Source organism: Ursus americanus, chromosome 2, assembly GCF_024610735.1.
Source record: "Ursus americanus isolate L20-20 chromosome 2, mUrsAme1.1.p, whole genome shotgun sequence".
NCBI classification, from domain to species: domain Eukaryota; kingdom Metazoa; phylum Chordata; class Mammalia; order Carnivora; family Ursidae; genus Ursus; species Ursus americanus.
The window spans coordinates 95,684,918-95,702,437 of record NC_142128.1 but is presented as its reverse complement, the minus strand read 5'-3'; positions in this window follow the sequence as shown (position 1 = coordinate 95,702,437).

Sequence of the window (17,520 nt, the reverse complement as noted above, 5' to 3'; positions counted from 1 at the left end):
ACTTATAGGTGACACGCTAGTCTTTTTCACTTCTCTTTGCTTCAGCCATTAATATAACTACCAACTGTAAAATACCTGCTATTAACTTGACAAAAATACCCAAAGTTAGGACGTCCTAATGTGAACACAGGTAATCTTAATTTCTGGTGGATGATGATCTGTCTTCCCTTCCGTTTGAGAATTAAAGATAAAATGGACCAACCCAAGTGATGGATTCAGCACAGCTGTATAGGTGTGAGAGAAGAATCTAGGTGGCTCTCGGTGTTTGGTTTATGTTAGTCCCCACAGAAAACACAGGATTACTGGTGTGTAGGGGAAGATAATGAGCCCAAGTTTCAACAAGCTGAGCTTGAGGATATGAGACATCCAGGTCAATTACTTAATAGGTAATTGGAAGCACAGTTCTGGAAATTAGGAGAGAAGCATAACCTAAAGTTGACGGGACTGTAAAATAGTAAAGACATTCTGGAAAATAGTTTGGCAGTTTCTTAAACTAAACATGTACTTACCATGCAACCCAGCAATTGAACTTCGAGCACTTATCCCAGAGAAATGAAAAAAAAAAAGATCTGTTGATACAGAAACTTGTATATGAATGTTTGTAGAAACTTCATTCATAAAAAACTGGAAACAGCTCAAGTGTCATTTAGCAGGTGAAGAGTTAAACAAATGTGGTACATCCATTCAATGGAATGTTACTCAAATAAAAAGAAATGTAGTTATGAGCTACAATTTGATTGATACATGCAATAACATGGATGACCTCAAGGAAATTAATGCTGAGTGAAATAAAAAAGCCATTCTCAAATGGTATATATTGTGTGATTTTATTTATGAACATTTTTAAAATAACAAAATAATAAAAACAGAGAACAGCTTAGTGGTTGCCTATAATTTGGAATGGAGAGTGGGATAAGGGTGGGGTATCAGTATTAAGCAATAGCAAAAGAGAGGCATGTGGTTGAAGGGTTCTGTGTCTTAACTGTGGTGGTGGTTACATGAATCTACCCATGTGACAAAATTTCATAGAACTACACACACACACACAAACACACACACACAACTGGTGAAACCTGATAAAGCTGTGTATTGTACCAGTGTCAATATCCAACTTTTAAAATTGAACTATAGTTATCCAAAATCATTTGACTTTAAGTAAAGGAAACTACCTTCAATAATGTGGATGAAACTCATCCAGTCAGAGGAAGGTCTTAAGAGCAAAAACTGTTGTTTCCCAGAAAGGAAGACATTCTGCTTCAAGACTCCGCATGAGGTTCTGCCTGAGTTTCCAGTCCACTAGAACACATCTGTTGTACTTCAAAGAAGGAAGGAGGGAAGGAAGGAAAGAAGGAAACTCCTAATCTTAAGGATTTTAAGAACTTGATTTAGAATTGATGAAGGACATTGAGACTTGGTGCGTATAAAGAATATAGGGTGAGAAGTCCACAAAGGCCACGAGGAATTCAAGCACACACCTACTCTGAAGAAAAGGACTTGTGGATCGTCTCTTCCCTAACCTGTTGTATCACCACCCTTGGCTTCCATCCTTCTCCAAGCCACCTGCCAAACCTAAGCCTTCCCTTCATACCTCATGGAAGATTCCAAACTAGTTTCTTTATCTCCATTTCCTCCTCCATCCAAAACATTCCGCATTCCATGTCAAGATACATTTTCCTTAAATCGAATTTTCAGTATATTACTTGTACAATTAAAGATTTTTAATGTTCTCCCATTATCTATAGAAAAAAAGGCTCGGACTCCTTAGCCTGGGCTTCAAAGCTCTCCCTCATCAGACCTCAACCTGACTGCATGGCACTAATTTCATCCCAGCACTTGTCCACCCACTGGCCCTGTGCCTCTTGCCTAAGTCTTCCCTGCTACTGATTGTCTCTGGAGTAGTACCCTCTCTCTACTCAACTGTATCCAGTTACTCAACTGTTTCTCAACTGGTTACTTGACTATATCCAACCTCCAATGCCATGTTCTTGTCCACCCCCTACAAAGCACCCCCCAACTACTTCAGCCCACAGTGATTGTTACCTATTCTGCCCTTCAGGACATTCTTCTGACTCTGTAATTCACATTCATTCACAGATGAACTTGTGATATCCCATGCTGACTTACTTACTTTTAATTTTCATTCAATAATCCAACCATCCAATGAATTCAACAAATATTTATTAAATGCCAAGCAGAATAACATGATTGCCTTTAAGTATGTTACAATCATGTTTGAGATTTTATTTGCTAATTGACAAGTAGAAAAACAATTATAATGTACTAAGTTTTGTGATAGAAGAAGTATTAGTGCACAGAAGAGGGGAAATTTAATCCAGTCTGAAAGTCCAGGAAAGGTAACTTGCAAGATCACAGTGAATATATATATATATATATATATATATATATATATATATATATATATATATATATATATAGTGATACTTGTTTTTATTCCTGCCTCAGTTGTCTGCCCTGAACAAAGAAATAACATTTACAAATGATAAATTCCCGTTCTCAAGTTCAAGGATATTGCCCAGTTTAAATTAATCGGATGTCTGACTTTGACTTAGAAATATGTTCATGAAATTTGGTGATTAGAGACCAATTTCCCAACATGATCACTTAGGAAACATGCAGCGAAGAGCTGAGGGGCCCATGGGCAGAAGGGTAATAAAGCAAAAGCCGTTGGTTTGCATAGGAAACACCTTGCTTAATCTAACCTTTAAAATTGCTTTTTACTATATTAGTCACTAGGAGTTATTTTCTGATTGCTATGGTAATAGACTATTTAAAATAAGTCTTCACGGCGCCTGGCTGGCTCAGTCAGTAGAGCATGAGACTCTTGAACTCTGGGTCATGGTTCAAGCCCCACACTGGGCGTAGAGCTTACATAAAAATAAATAAATAAATAAAACAAAGTTTCATTAGAAACTGTCACACCATTGTCTCAGTCAAAATCACCAGCATTTGTCTTGTTATTGACATTTATGGAAACACCCAATTCCAAGAAGACAAGGAGACCTCTGAACTTTCTAAACGTGGACTCCAAGCTTTCTGGTCTGAACGGAAGCAGTTTGGCAAAACTGCCAGCCATGAGCACAGAGCAAATGGAGTCCCAGCTAAGACATAAAAGGTAAGTGGAAATGAGGCAGGCAAAGATAGCTAGAGAGGCAGAAGAGCATCCAAGGACAGAGAACAGTATAAACAGAGTGGTGAATACTGACAGCACAGGGGCCCCTGGGCAGCTCAGTGGTTAAGCGTCTGCCTTCAGGTCACAATCCCAGGGTCTTGGAATCAGGCCACATCGGGCTCCCTGCTGTGGGGGGGAGCCTGCTTCTCCCTCTCCAACTCCCTTGTGCTTTTGTTCCCTCTTTTGCTATCTCCCTGTTGAATAATAAATAAATAAAATATTTTTAAAAAATAGTGACAGTGCAAGTCAAAGCCAAGAAGAGGTCAGAGGGGATCTGGGTAGTGAAAGATAAGCTTGGACAGATAAGGAAGCAGTGAACAGCTTGTAAGCCCTGGGTAGTAAGTACCTGGACATTCCTCCGTGCAGTGGGGAACAGCTGAAGGGTCTTTCACTCATCCATTCAACAGAGATTGATAACTTTTTATGTGCAAGGCTCCATTCTAAGGCCTAAGGATATAGCAGTGAATAAGACAGCTAAAGTCCCAGACTTCACAGACCTGACATTCCAGAGAGGGAAAGATAGACAATAAATAGGTAAACATATGATTGAACAAAGTGATTTCAGGCAATGACATCTCTTGTGAAGAAAATACAGGTTATGGACACCAACAAGGCGAAGGCAGAATGTCTACTTAAGTTGGAATGGTTAGAAAAGGTCTCTTTGAGAAGGAAAGCACATTTGAGCTCAGACCTGAAGGATACCAAGAAGCTGGGTGTGCAAAGATGTGGGGACAGAAGTTTAGAGTGAATAGTTAAGTACAAACCCCCTAAGGTGGGAGGAAGCATGGCCTGTTCAAGCAACGAAAGGAATAACAGTGTGCCTGTAGTGTGTGTAGTGAGCAAAGAGGGGAAAAATGGGATATGCTGGGCGTGGAATTATAAACAGGGCAGAATAATAGTCCCCTATAGAGTATAATAAGAAAATTTATACAAATTTACCATGGATTATATTCCAACAGCATTTGAAAACCGTTAGAGGTTTTCAGCGAGAGTGGGAGGTTTGATTTATATTTTAAAAAGATAATATGTAAAATTAATTATGAATATTCAGGAATGAAATCAATTAGGGCCCATTTCAGTACCCCAGACCAGGACTGGATTAGGATTGTAGTAGTGGAAATAAATAAAAATGGCACATATTTAAAATCTCTTTTGGAGGCAGAGCTTATGTGATTTGTTGATGGATCATATGTGGGAATGGGGAAGAGGGGAAAAGTAACAGTGATTCCTATGTTTGGGCCTGAGCAACTGAATGAATGGGTGCTACGAGTCGAGATAAGGAGGTTGAGAAGGAGAGTAAGAATCACAAGCTTTGTTTTGCCAGATTTATCATGGGAGGCCTTTTAGACATGCAAGTGAAGATTTCAAGAAGGTACTTGCATATGATCAGAGCTCAGTAGAAAGGAAAGGGCCAAAGAAAATAACTTGAGAGTCATTGGCTCATGCATGGTATTTAAAGCTGTGGGAGTAGATGAGATACTCAGAGTAGTGAAGATAAAGAGGTGACGACGGCCTTAGAGTTCTGGGTGCATTTAGACAGTTATCAGAGCAATATGAACTGACAAAGGAGGTTGAGACTGAGCAGGCAGTGAGATGGGAGAAAAACCAGGAAGGTAGAGCATCATAGAAGGCAAGGAGAGAGAGGATTTTGACAAGGCAGTCATCAACTCCTGAGTAGTTGTATAATATAAGGACAGAAAAGTACCATTGGATTGGGAAATATGAAGTGATAAGTCCATTGAGTGAAATGGTGAGACAGAAGCGCAATTGGAATAGATTAAGGAAATGATGAAAAATAAGAACACATAAACTCTAAGTAGAGATGATAGAGACTGTTTTTGCACAAGGGAACAGAGACATGGAGTCTTAACATATCTTCTTTGTCCATGGGAAATGTAAATGGTTTGGGACAAGGAACAGTATTTTATTCTTCTTTTTATTTTTATTATTTTTTTTAAAAGATTTTATTTACTTATTTGACAGAGATAGAGACAGCCAGTGAGAGAGGGAACACAAGCAGGGGGAGTGGGAGAGGAAGAAGCAGGCTCCCAGGGGAGGAACCTGATGTGGGGCTCGATCCCATAACGCCGGGATCACGCCCTGAGCCGGAGGCAGACGCTTAACCGCTGTGCCACCCAGGCGCCCCTATTCTTCTTTGTATACATCTATATTACCCAGCATATAGCTATGCTCATTATCCTGAATTCTTACTGGCTGAATGACAGGATGGGTGGATGGGTGGATACTTGGATTTGCCACAAAGAGACACAAAATAAATCAACGTTGTAGGCAGGACGCTTTAGAGTTCTAACTTCCATGTCAGTAAAACATGAAAGTAAGATCCTGGAAGAGTCCTTTAAATTTGGACACATTGTTTGCTTAGAATTTTAAAATGTGATCATTGATATTGACATGTTTTTAGTGGAAATTTTGGTGTTTCATTGATTGTGGCTCTTATCTTGCAAAGTTGCTTCCTGTTTAGGATAGAAAGCTTGAAGCCCCAGTTAGAAAGTCCAGGGTTTCGTGGGGTCCTTAGGATTAACTGTTTCCAAAATTCTATCAGTGACAAGAAAATTGCTAATATACTTGACTGGTCTAGATGACGGAAAAACAATTCTCAAACAAGATTTGTTTTAAGAAGACACTTTCCATAGCAATCAGACAATAGTCCCCAGTGACTAACATGGTAAGACAAAGGATGTAAGCTGTTTCCCCCAACTTCGTGCCTTGCTGTACTTTATCTCTCCACCCTTTGTTCCTGAAACTGTGAATAACCCCTGGAGAACTGCTTTATACTTAGCAAATTTACAATGGGCAGATTTATAAGCCACGATAACTGAGTAATAGGAAATACCCTGAACTGAAAATGAGAGTTCTTCATTTGCAAATGGGTTCCCTTTCTCAGAGAAATTACTGGGAGAAAATATCACACAAGCAAAATTAATCTTTGGAGTCTCTCTTTGGGTGTATGTGTCTTCTCCTTCCATAGCCCCAGAGATATCATTGTCCCCTGATCTCACCTCTACACACCACACACACACACACACAAAGTGATTCAATAAAATAACTTACATGAAAGTGTTGTGTCCTGATGTAATTATATTTTCAGAGGAATCTCAAGAAGAGAACACTGTTTGATGCAACAGCAGGCTCTGTACTCCATTTCCAATGCTTTGGACAAAGGGTTAGGAAGTATGCATGAATGGGGGTTCCTGGGTCCCCTCCAATCATACGATGTGGGCAGACATCTCCATGCACCAGATTTTAGATCAAAACTTGCTTGATATCCCTCCATCTATTATTTGATTACCTTTGTCTCTGAAAAAGTGCAAGAGAAAACCACTCACAGTTAACTTTCAGGGGTTTATGGCCCTCTGTTGACAATATATACTCGACAAACATTTATTGAGCACGTTCTAAGTGCATCTTACTATGGACTGGAACTTAGTAAATGTTTAGCACATACTATTTCATTTAATCTTCACCAAAAAAACCCCCATGAGGTTAGTTTTATAATCCTCATTTTACAGTTGAAGAAACTGGTGCTCAGATCCAGTTAGCTAGCTGGTTCAAGTTCATGGGGTTATTAAGATACAGAACTAAGAGTCAAAGCATGGTTTCAACCCGAGGCTTTTTATGACTCTCGGAGCTGCTTTTCTAGGTGAGTGAGATCTGAGGTATTCCAGCAAAGAGAAGTATGACAAAGCTAATGGAAAGACAAATTCTCAAGAAGAGGGAAATGTCCAAAGTGAATAGCTTTTCTATTTACCAGAATCTACCAGCTTAAAAATGTAACGGAAATAATTCCATAAACTTTAATAATTAAACAAATAGAAGATATATAGAAATGAATTCAATAAATCTGTAGGGCTTGTGAAGAAATTAAAAAACATAAATAGGGCCTTAAGAAAAAAAAATTGGATAAGTGGAGGGATGTGTCACAATGCTGGATTAGAATATTTAGTATTCTAAGTGTTCCAATTCTCACCAAATGAATCTATATATTTAATGTACCGTCAATCAATATACCAAAGGAATTGTTTACAAATTGTCAGAATGATTGTAAAGCTTACCTGGGAAAAATAAACATATATGAATAGTGAATAACATCTCACCCCACCCTACAAAAGAAAAGATTTAGAAAGAAAAGTCTTGCCTGCTGGATATAAAATTACATTATAAAGTTATACAGATTAAAACAGTTTGATACAATTGCCAAAATAGATCAAAATAATAAAGCAGAATAGAAAACCCAGAAGAAAATCCATTTATTCATAGGGAATTAAAATATGAAAACAAGACATTTCAAATAATCAATAAAAGGATAGCCCTAGGTAGTGTTAAGATAACTAACTAATCATTGGAGGGGAAGGATAATATTAGATTCCTACCTCACATCCTACACTAAGATAAATTCCAGATGGATTGATTAAATTTTTTTTAAAAAAGGGAAAGCACAAAATACTTGAAAAATATGGATTATTAGTCATTTGATGGGTCATTTTTTAACATCATGACAGTTGCCATAAATGAGAAGTTTTTTTTGTTTTGTTTTGTTTTTTAGAGAGAGAGAGTGCGCACACATGTGCACTCGAGGGGTGGTGGGGGGACAGAGAGAAAGGGAGAGAGAGAATCTTAAGCAGGCTCCATGCTGAGCATAGAGCCCACTAGGGGGGCTCCACCTCACAACCCTGAGATCATGATCTGAGCTGAAATCAGAAGTTGGTCGCTTAGCCAACTGAGCCATCCAGGCACCATCTGAAATGAGAAGTTCTTAAAATACAGATTTTTATTTTATTTTATTTTTTCATAATTTTTATTTTGTTATATTAGTCACCATACAGTACATTAAAATACTGATTTTTAAAAAATTAATATATATCAAGAATTTCCATAGACAAAATTAAAAGGCAAGCAACAAATAGAAAAAAAAATTGCAGCATTTATGACATATATATATACACACACACACACACACACACACACACACAGTTGGAAAACAGTCAATACTCCTAATAGAAAAATAAGCTACAGAAAAAGCAATTTACAACAAAAAAATCCAAATTATCCATATACATATGTGAAAAGTTCTGCCTCATTCTCAAGCAAAGAAATAAACACCGAAATAAGGAAATACCCCCTTTTTCCCCCACAAATAGACAAAATATGTAAGAATATTGAGCTCTATTTCAGGAAAAAATAAAATATTTCACACACAAATGTTGGGCAGGTAATTCGTACAAATTTCCTGAATGGTAATTTGTCAATATATATCAGAAATCTTAAAAAAAAAATTCATGCACTTTGGCCTAAAAATTTAGCCAGCGTAATTAGAAGAATGCACAAAAGTTTTTACACAAGAATATCTGTTGTGGAATTGCTTTTAATACTGAAGATACACATGTTTTAAAAATATGGACTGAGACTGTAAATTGTGACACCATCATTCAATTTATATTATAAAGCCGCTTTTTAAAATTTCCAACCCCTCTTCAACATATGGCCGCCCTAACAACATTCTGTAAGAATGCCCTAGCACCGTGAGGAGCGTAACAATAGAGAATCAGTGTTTCCCAACACTTTGCTAAAACCTGAAATGGTTTTCTATTGTCTCAAGGATAAAAGCAAAATTCCTTAAGACTTTAGGATTTGGCTCAACCATTTTCCAGAACGTTACCTTCAGCTTTCCTTACCAAATCTTCCTCACACCAATACCTTCCCCAGGCTAGCTTCCCTTTCTTTTTCAACTTAGTTGCTTGTACACCTCAAGACCTACCTTTGTGAAGCCTGCCTAAGCCCCCAGACTCTAGCTTTTTCTCTGAGCTCCTAGAAAATGTTTTCTCTCACTCACCATCCAGATGAAAAGGTTTTTAGTGCTTATTACCTACCCAATACAAAGTCAGGAACTATATGTCTTACACTCTTACATCAGACAGGGCCCAGATAGAGTTTGGCAAAGATCACTGATGGCTTAAGAAATATTCAGAGCCACCAGTGACAATATATTATTTCTATTTTCATCAACAATCAAAATTGAGGAAACAGTAATTTTCTAGTATAGGAAAGCAAAAAGCATTGAAATGTGCCATAGAAAAATCCCCCCAGCTGAAGCCAACCTACTTTATTCATGTTGATTCAAGTCTGCAAAATGCAAAAAGATATGAAGGGCTAATGAGTGGACATGCGTAGAGCGTTTCTAATGAGTGGCTATGTCTTGACCAGATCATCTTCTCAGCACAGCCGGAGGGACCATACATGTATGTTTACACTAACCTCTTACCTCAGGCAACACACACAGTGCAAGGATTCTACTAAGTGCTACCATCAAGGGTCTGTTGGCAGTTCACAGTTCCAGTTCTTTGCCCTGGAGAGGAGACATATTCCAGGTATAAGGACTTGCCGTTGTTGTCTTACAGATGAGTCACTAGACTGTGTCATTGGTTTCTCTTGGCCAAATCCCAAAGCAGAGTAAATCTCACTCCCTGCCTTAAGAAATTAAGGCATCTCCACCCCTGCAGCTGATCTCCACCCCTGCAGCTGATCGTGATCACAGAAAAGCCACAGAACCTTGCTCACTGGTCTTCCTTGAAATTCATAATTAAGAACTCCAAGAGGTCCCTACACTGTCACCTACTAATCATACCATATTTCCCAAGTTCTATTCATTTGCCTATTGTCCAGGTGATGGCTCACACCATTCCCTCTCTCCTCAGACTTCCAGGATCTTCTTCCCTACCGTCAGTCTTAACTGATGACATTGTTTGCCATTTCACTGGAAAAAATAGAGGCCATCAGATGAAGATTTCTACAAAGTCTCACTTATTCATCTTCCCCTGTATCATATACTTTGGATTTCCTCTTGTTACCATGGGTCTGTCTGTGCTTCTCAGGCCAACCCTTCCACATGGCCTTGCCAGCCAGGACCATTGCTCCAACAATTTTCTTTCTTTCCTTCTCTTCCATCAACTCCTCCATCTCAGAGGAATCAGTCTATCATCATCCAAACATCATATGTTTTCCCCCCCAGCTTAAGAAACCATTCTCTAAATCCCACTTCTCCTTCCAGCTGTCACTTTATATCTATCTACACTCCTCAAACTAGTTGTATATGATTTCTATCCCTAGTCACTCTTCTCTTGATTTCTTTTGAACATAACTCCATTTATGCTTTCATTTCAATCACCCCACCAAAACTGCTCCTATTAACATCGTCATTGACCTCCACGTTGCTACATCCAGTGGCATTCATCTTACTTGGACAATCTACAGCATTTGACGCTGTCAGTCTCTCCCTCCGTTCGTCTGTCCATTTCAAGGACATTACACTGTCCTGTCTTCCCTCTTACCTCTCCAACATACTTTTCCTGTTTCAGGCTTTTTTGCAGGTTTGGAGGTTAATTACACTTTGCTGCCTAGTGAACGATGACAGGCAATGATCACTTAAGACACTAAGTGGTCAGTTCCTTTATTAGGATGAAGGTAATTTCCTTCCCATCACAGGGCATATTTTTATTTCCAATGTGATTCTTCTCTGACATCCTTCATATTCTTGACAGTTTCCTTTACGTCAGTTGACCTACCATGAAGGAAACTGGACAAACACTTGCATTGGTATAAATAAATAGAGTTAGGCTTTTGGCTTGAGTCTTTATTTATTTATTTATTTATTTATTTATTTATTTATTTATTTATTTATTTGAGAGAGAGAGAGCACATGTGAGAGAGAGAGAGGGAGGGAGCACCAGGCGAGGGGGAGAAGCAGGCTCTCTGCTGAGCAGGAAGCCCGACTTGACTTGGGACTTGATCCCAGGACCTTGGCCTGAGCTGAAGGCAGATGCTTAACCGATTGAGCCACTAGGCACCATTTTGGCTTGAGTCTTAACTGGACCCACCAAAAGACAACTATGAGGGACTGAGGAGCCCCTGGGAATAGGCTTATTAGAATTCACAAATATAAATACAGGATATACCGTTAAATATGAATGTCAGAAAAACAATAAATTCTTATTTAGTATACATATGTCCAGTAAACTATTTGTATTTTATCTGACAATTCCACCTGGGACAGGACTAATCTATTTGCAAAAAGAGCTTGATTTTATAGCAAATCCTTAGGTGATGGGAAGAAGGCTTGTTTTCTAATTATGATGTTTCCCTCCCAGTTTTGTACCTGCCCAAATCTGTAATGAACTCATGACAGAGTCCAGAGGAGATGGAGGTGAATAAAGGAAATAATGATAAGGTGAATAAAGGAAAGAATAAAACTTTAAGTACATCTGAAAAAGCTGTTGCACTAATCAAGAATGTAATCCCCCCCAAAAAGGGGGCAGAAGTTTCTGTGTGCACTTCACATCAGAACAGTTTGGTAACTTGGAGCTGTGCCCTCCGGAAAATATTGATGCTTCATAAGAGATACCAGAACCGTGGTGTCCACTGGACGCACCGACAGTACCCACTAAGGAGAGCAGGGTCTTAAAGGAAGCAGTGGTGCTCGGTAAGAGATGGTAGTTCCTGAAAGGGGCCATGCTGCTTTGTTTGATTCAGCATAAAAGAACAATAAAAGGACATCATGAAGAATAGGCCAGCTTTCCTTTGTTTCAAGTTTGGAAATATCTCCTGAGAATTGACAGGGGAAAGAGTGCTGGGAGGGTCTACACCAGGCACAACTGACTAACCCGAGGGTCGAAGACCCCGAGGGGAGCAAAGCTCCAAATAATCACTGCCTCAGGAGTCTGTGTCTGTTGGCTTGAGGTGAAGTTTCATTGTTGACCACAGAGTGACTGTCCTATCCTCCCCTGGAAGTACCACCAGATCAAGAGAGCCCCACATAAAACATAAGATAGGCAACAACAACAACAAAATTCAAATTTCCACTCATCAGTTTTTCACCGCTCTTAGCCTTTTGCTAACTTTAGAGCAAAATTTGACATTAGGATGCCTGTTTGAGGACTTTTTCTGTGCCATAGTTCAATGTTTTGTGCTTTCTTGTATAGAAGCTACTTTTCTTTTTTTCAAATTTGATTTCTTGCATGTTAATGTTGATGATGATAGAAATAATATATAATCTGGTAACTCTGAATATTTCCACAAATCAATGAAACCATCCATCAATATTTACCAAACTTCTATTATAGATAAAGCACAGCTAATACAATAATTTAAGACATGAACTTCTCACTTTGAAGACAATAAAATTTCACTGGGAGAGTAATAAGTGTTGTTATAACCAGGGGCCATCTATCCCGTTGTGCCCAGAATAGTCCTAGTTTACACCTGATGTCTTGGAAAATTTATTAAAGCTGTTTCATCTCACTTTCAGGTGCCCAGTTCGAGTGATAAATTATATGACCATGCCGATGTAAAGCTTTTTCTCTGAAGTTACACAGACGTATTATAGAGAGGTTCAAAGAGAAGAGCCAACTTATTGGATCAAAAGGTTAGGATAGGTTCCACAGAAGGAGGGCTTAAGGTAGACCTCAAATGAGGGGTGGAATGTTAAAATCAAAGAGGAAAAAGAGGAAAACCGTGTGGAGGTTCCTCAAAAAATTAAAAATATAACATCAGACGGTCTAACAATTCCACTTCTGGGTATATATATATGCAGGAAACAAAATCACTGTGTCAAAGAGATATCTGCACCCCCATATTCATTGCAGCATTATTTATAATAGCTAAGATTGGAAGCAACTTAAGTGTCCATCAACAGATAAATGGAAGAAAATGTGCTTTATGCACGCACGCACGCCCACACACACACACACACACACACACACACACACACACGAATACCATGCAGCCATAAAAAAGAAAGGAAATCTTTCCAGTGCGACAACATGGATGGACCTTCATGCCATTATCCTAAATGAAATAAGTTAGACAGGAAAAGACAAGTACTGCATGATCTCATATGTGGAATAAAAAAAAACTCATAGAAAGAGAGATCAGATTTGTAGTTATCAGAGGCAGGGGGTAGGGATTGAGAGTTGGATGAAGAGGGTCAAAAAGTACAAACTGCCAGTTATAAGATAAATAAGTACTGGGGATGTAATAATGTACAACATGATAACTATAGTTAATTCTGATATATGGTATATTTAAAAGTTGCTAAGAGAGTAAATCCTAAAATTTCTCATCACAAGAAAAAATACACTTTTTCTTTTCTCCTTTCTTTTTTTGTATCTATATGAGATGACAAATGTTAACTAAACTTGTTACAATCATTTTGCAAAAGCTATGTGAGTCAAGTCTATACTATACACCTTAAATTTATGCAGTTTAGTGCTGTGTATCAATTATGTCTCAATAAAACTGAAAGAAAAAATAAAATTAACAAGAGAGAGAGAAAGGAAGTGCAGGGAGTCATAATGGAGTGAGTAACCTTTGATAATGAAAGACTGTTTCCGCTGGAATAATTATAGCAATGTTGTAGAGACAGAATAGACATAGTAGTTTTGGCTACATTAGGAGAGACTTGAATGCAAACTAAGTGATTAGAACTTTAGCCCTGAGATAATAGAGATACTAAAATTGTTTAGGTAAGGGAGTGAAAAGACACTGGCCCTTTTCTCAGGCACTCAGACCTTTCTCCAGAAGTCTGTTGGAGCAGACTGCATTTGGAATATCAGTGATACAACTACAAGTCATTCTCAAAATTTCTCCCGGAAAGTCTTCCATAGTGACCCCACCTTTATTCCTCTTTATGAGGCTCCATGAGTCCTCTTTCCTGTAGACACGGTCCTTATGGTCTAGAGGTAATGTAAATAAAGACAGAGACCTTTATGAGGGGAGTATTCAGAGATGGTACAAACCTCCCGGGGCACCTTATGCCACAGAGATAAATCAAGAATTAATTTATTTTTATATTTAGATAAAAAAATGAGTGCAATGTATGGTCTAATATTTTCTTCCTGCATTACAGTTTGGTGTCTTATATCCCTACTTTGGAGATCACGGTCTTTGAGAATGGGAAGCTATGAGAGATTTTAATCAAGGAACAGATGAGATGAAATTGGAGTGTTATGAAAACTGGTATGTACTGGTACGGGTTGAATGGGTTAACATTGGTTGACTTTGCATTGGGTGAATTGGGGAATCCTTGATTAGAGAGAGATAAACAGAGGAACCAATTAACTAAATAATGGCAGTGGCAGCACTAGAAATATTTGTTTTAGTCAAATATGAGAAAAAAAGGAAACAAGAATCAAGAGCAGATTTAAATAAAACTGTCACAGATTCATAGGAAGCCTTAATATATAATATTACATTTAAAAACTCATAACTCACTAGGGGTTCACAGAACAAATATCCAGATTTGATTGAGAAGGAAAGTATAAGAGAGATCCTAGTCCTTTGATGAAGGAATGCTCACAGTTACCAAGGGCGTGAGTCAGGTCTAGCACTCAGGTTTGTCTGACTCCTATTCCAGTGGCCTTTCCAGCACACCACACGACCTGCTGCCTTCTTGGATGCTTATCTCTGCTCTGTGCTGCTGGGTCTGAGATGTGCTTAGTGATTAAGAAGCAGTAGAAAGTCACAACACCCTAGACCCTAGTGAAGACGTCAGTAAGGTTTCTGTTGCTTTCCCTGAGAATTGTATAGATATACCCACCTCTCAGTCAGTCAGGCTACAATAAGAATGCAGCCTATGCTGTTTCACTCGGAACACAACACAGTCGCCTCCCTACAAGAAACGAACACACACCACAGGTTGATCATGACGTGTGGTAAGTGAAATCCCAGGGTTTGTGCTTAGAGGTCTGTTATTGGCTTAACAGATAGGAAGGGTGGCATTTTCCTGAAATCTTGGGTGTAGCTTTTTAAAAGACCGAACTCACTCTTTAAAAAATTCATTCTTGGAGCGCCTGGGTGGCTCAGTCGTTAAGCGTCTGCCTTCGGCTCAGGGCGTGATCCCGGCGTTATGGGATCGAGCCCCACGTCAGGCTCCTCCCCTGGGAGCCTGCTTCTTCCTCTCCCACTCCCCCTGCTTGTGTTCCCTCTCTCACTGGCTGTCTCTATCTCTGTCAAGTAAATAAATAAAATCTTAAAAAAAATAAAATAAAATAAAAAATTCATTCTCAGTCATACAATTTAAAACTAAAGTACTAAACTGTGTGAGGTTATTTGAAAAGAATGCCATTTTTTTAAAAGTGTCTGTAGAGCATATAATTTAGATGGGTAAGATGAAGTTTCAAAGAAATTTAATTGGTGGCAAATTTTAACAGGAAAAATATTGACTTTAGAAGCTTTCATCAGTCTCTGGGCCGCTTCCCATCTGACAGGTCATGTCGCTCCATGATGTGGAGCCCTGCTTCTGCTTCTGAGGGCACCGTCCAGGATCCAGCAACATCCGCATCACCTCAGGCTTGTTGGAAATGCAGACTCTTCTTCTGCCCCAACACCTAGAAATGTGCTTGGCAGATAGTAAGTAAGATACAAAGTTCACTTCCAACCCCGCTCTTCTATCAATCTGATGAAAATCCACTTGTATTTGAGTCTGAGCTCAAGTGTTATCTCTTATGAGAAGTCTTCCCTCACTGGCCCAAAGGAATTTCTCCCCTCTGCTAGCGCTGTCTCAACATTGACTGACGTTTTTGCATTCCCCTGCTGCATGTGAACATTTGCTTGCATACGTGTAAGGGAACTAGTAATTTCCCCTAATAAAACAAAATCCCTGGCCTTTAGGATTGCCAACACGGGAAGACTCTAACTAGAGAGAGAAGGGGAGTATCCCCTTAACATTCCCCTTAGGAGATGTAGGTTACTTATCTTCTTCAGCCTACGGTCCCCCATAGCCTGCCTCCACTTGGCAGAAGTCATCTGTTCCTCCAGGACAGACTCAACTTTTGAACTTCAGAGTCAAAAGAAGAAAGGCAAAATTTTCAAGCTCTGTGATCGATTGTCCAACTTCCGTTTCCATTTGAAAATCTTCCAAGTTGCCACCAGATAATCAAAATTGGGAAATAACCACCCATCCTCGTCCTCTTCCATTTTCTCCCTTTTACACCCGGTTACAGGCATATGATCTTCCTCTACAGCTCAAAGGACAACCGTGTCAGGAGTCTACCCAGCATGTGTAAGATCTACACGAGAGACTCAATAATTGTGCTACTATTTCCACCCTAGATTGGAAGCTCGGTAAAAGCAAGGAACATATCATTTTGTCTCTACATCCCATTTTCAAGCTCAGTGCCTAACACTTGATCGGCAGTTTATACTTACTGAGTGACTTTTTTTCAATTGTGACTTACTCCACACAATTGTAAAGTTAGGGGTAGTGTTACAGGATTGATATAAATAAGCTCACCATATAATTACCATCCAAATTGGTAAACTTTTGAGAGTGCTGCAATTTTAAACCAGATGGGACAACAGACATAACCCAGGACTGTCTCAGGGATAGTGGTATGTATGGTCATTCTAGGTATAAAGCTCAGCAGTGTCGTGCCATAAACCAAAACTGACTAGGATGAGAAGCTACGGTCACCACAAGGTCATTTGGGCTGGCCATCAACGCTTCTCACTGGCTTCTTATCTTAGTCACACGACCCTGTCCCTTCATTGGCTCCTCTGCTGTGAGTCACCATCAATTTCTCCTCTAGTCATTTGTTTTAAAGTTCAACTATTGTGCAAATTCCAGGTAACTCTTGACTCCCTGATTGTCTGGTCTTTTTCCTTGGGTTCCGCCATCTTACCTTTCCCAGAACTCTTTCTGCTGCTCGAAATTTTAATCAGTATAACTCCTTGTTTGTCTCACTATCATTCTTCATTTCTCTCTTCTCCATCCTACCTTCCCTGACCTTGTTTGTTTATTTGCTTGCTTGCTGTCATGCATCTCTGTTCTTCTGAGGCTCAGGTCCAAAGCTATCAGTTATCTATTGTTCTGTTTCCTGTTAGTTAATCTCTGACCCTCCATACATTAAATTTGACAAAGTCCCTTGATTAACAAAGGAAATGCACAAGTCACAGTAAAAGGGGTACACAAATGTTAGATATATTTGAGGATCTGTGTATTCATCACATCACTTCTATAAAGATCCAGCAGAAATGGGGTATAATCAGAAGTGTGTTCAGTTTCTATACAACACAAAACAGTAAACTTTTCTTACAAGTATTATACTTCTTTAACAGAAATTATTAAAGACACAAATTGTCTTTTTGGTACAAGTAAGTACTTGGCGAACTCTTGCTGGAATGAGAACACACTTGGGTTTTAGAGTAGGGCGGAATTCTATGTGATTTGCAAGTGTTGGAGAAAAATTCAACCTGAAGGGGCTGGCACCTGGGAGGGGCTCAATTCTTCCTATTACTAAAATATTTCCAAGATACAGACA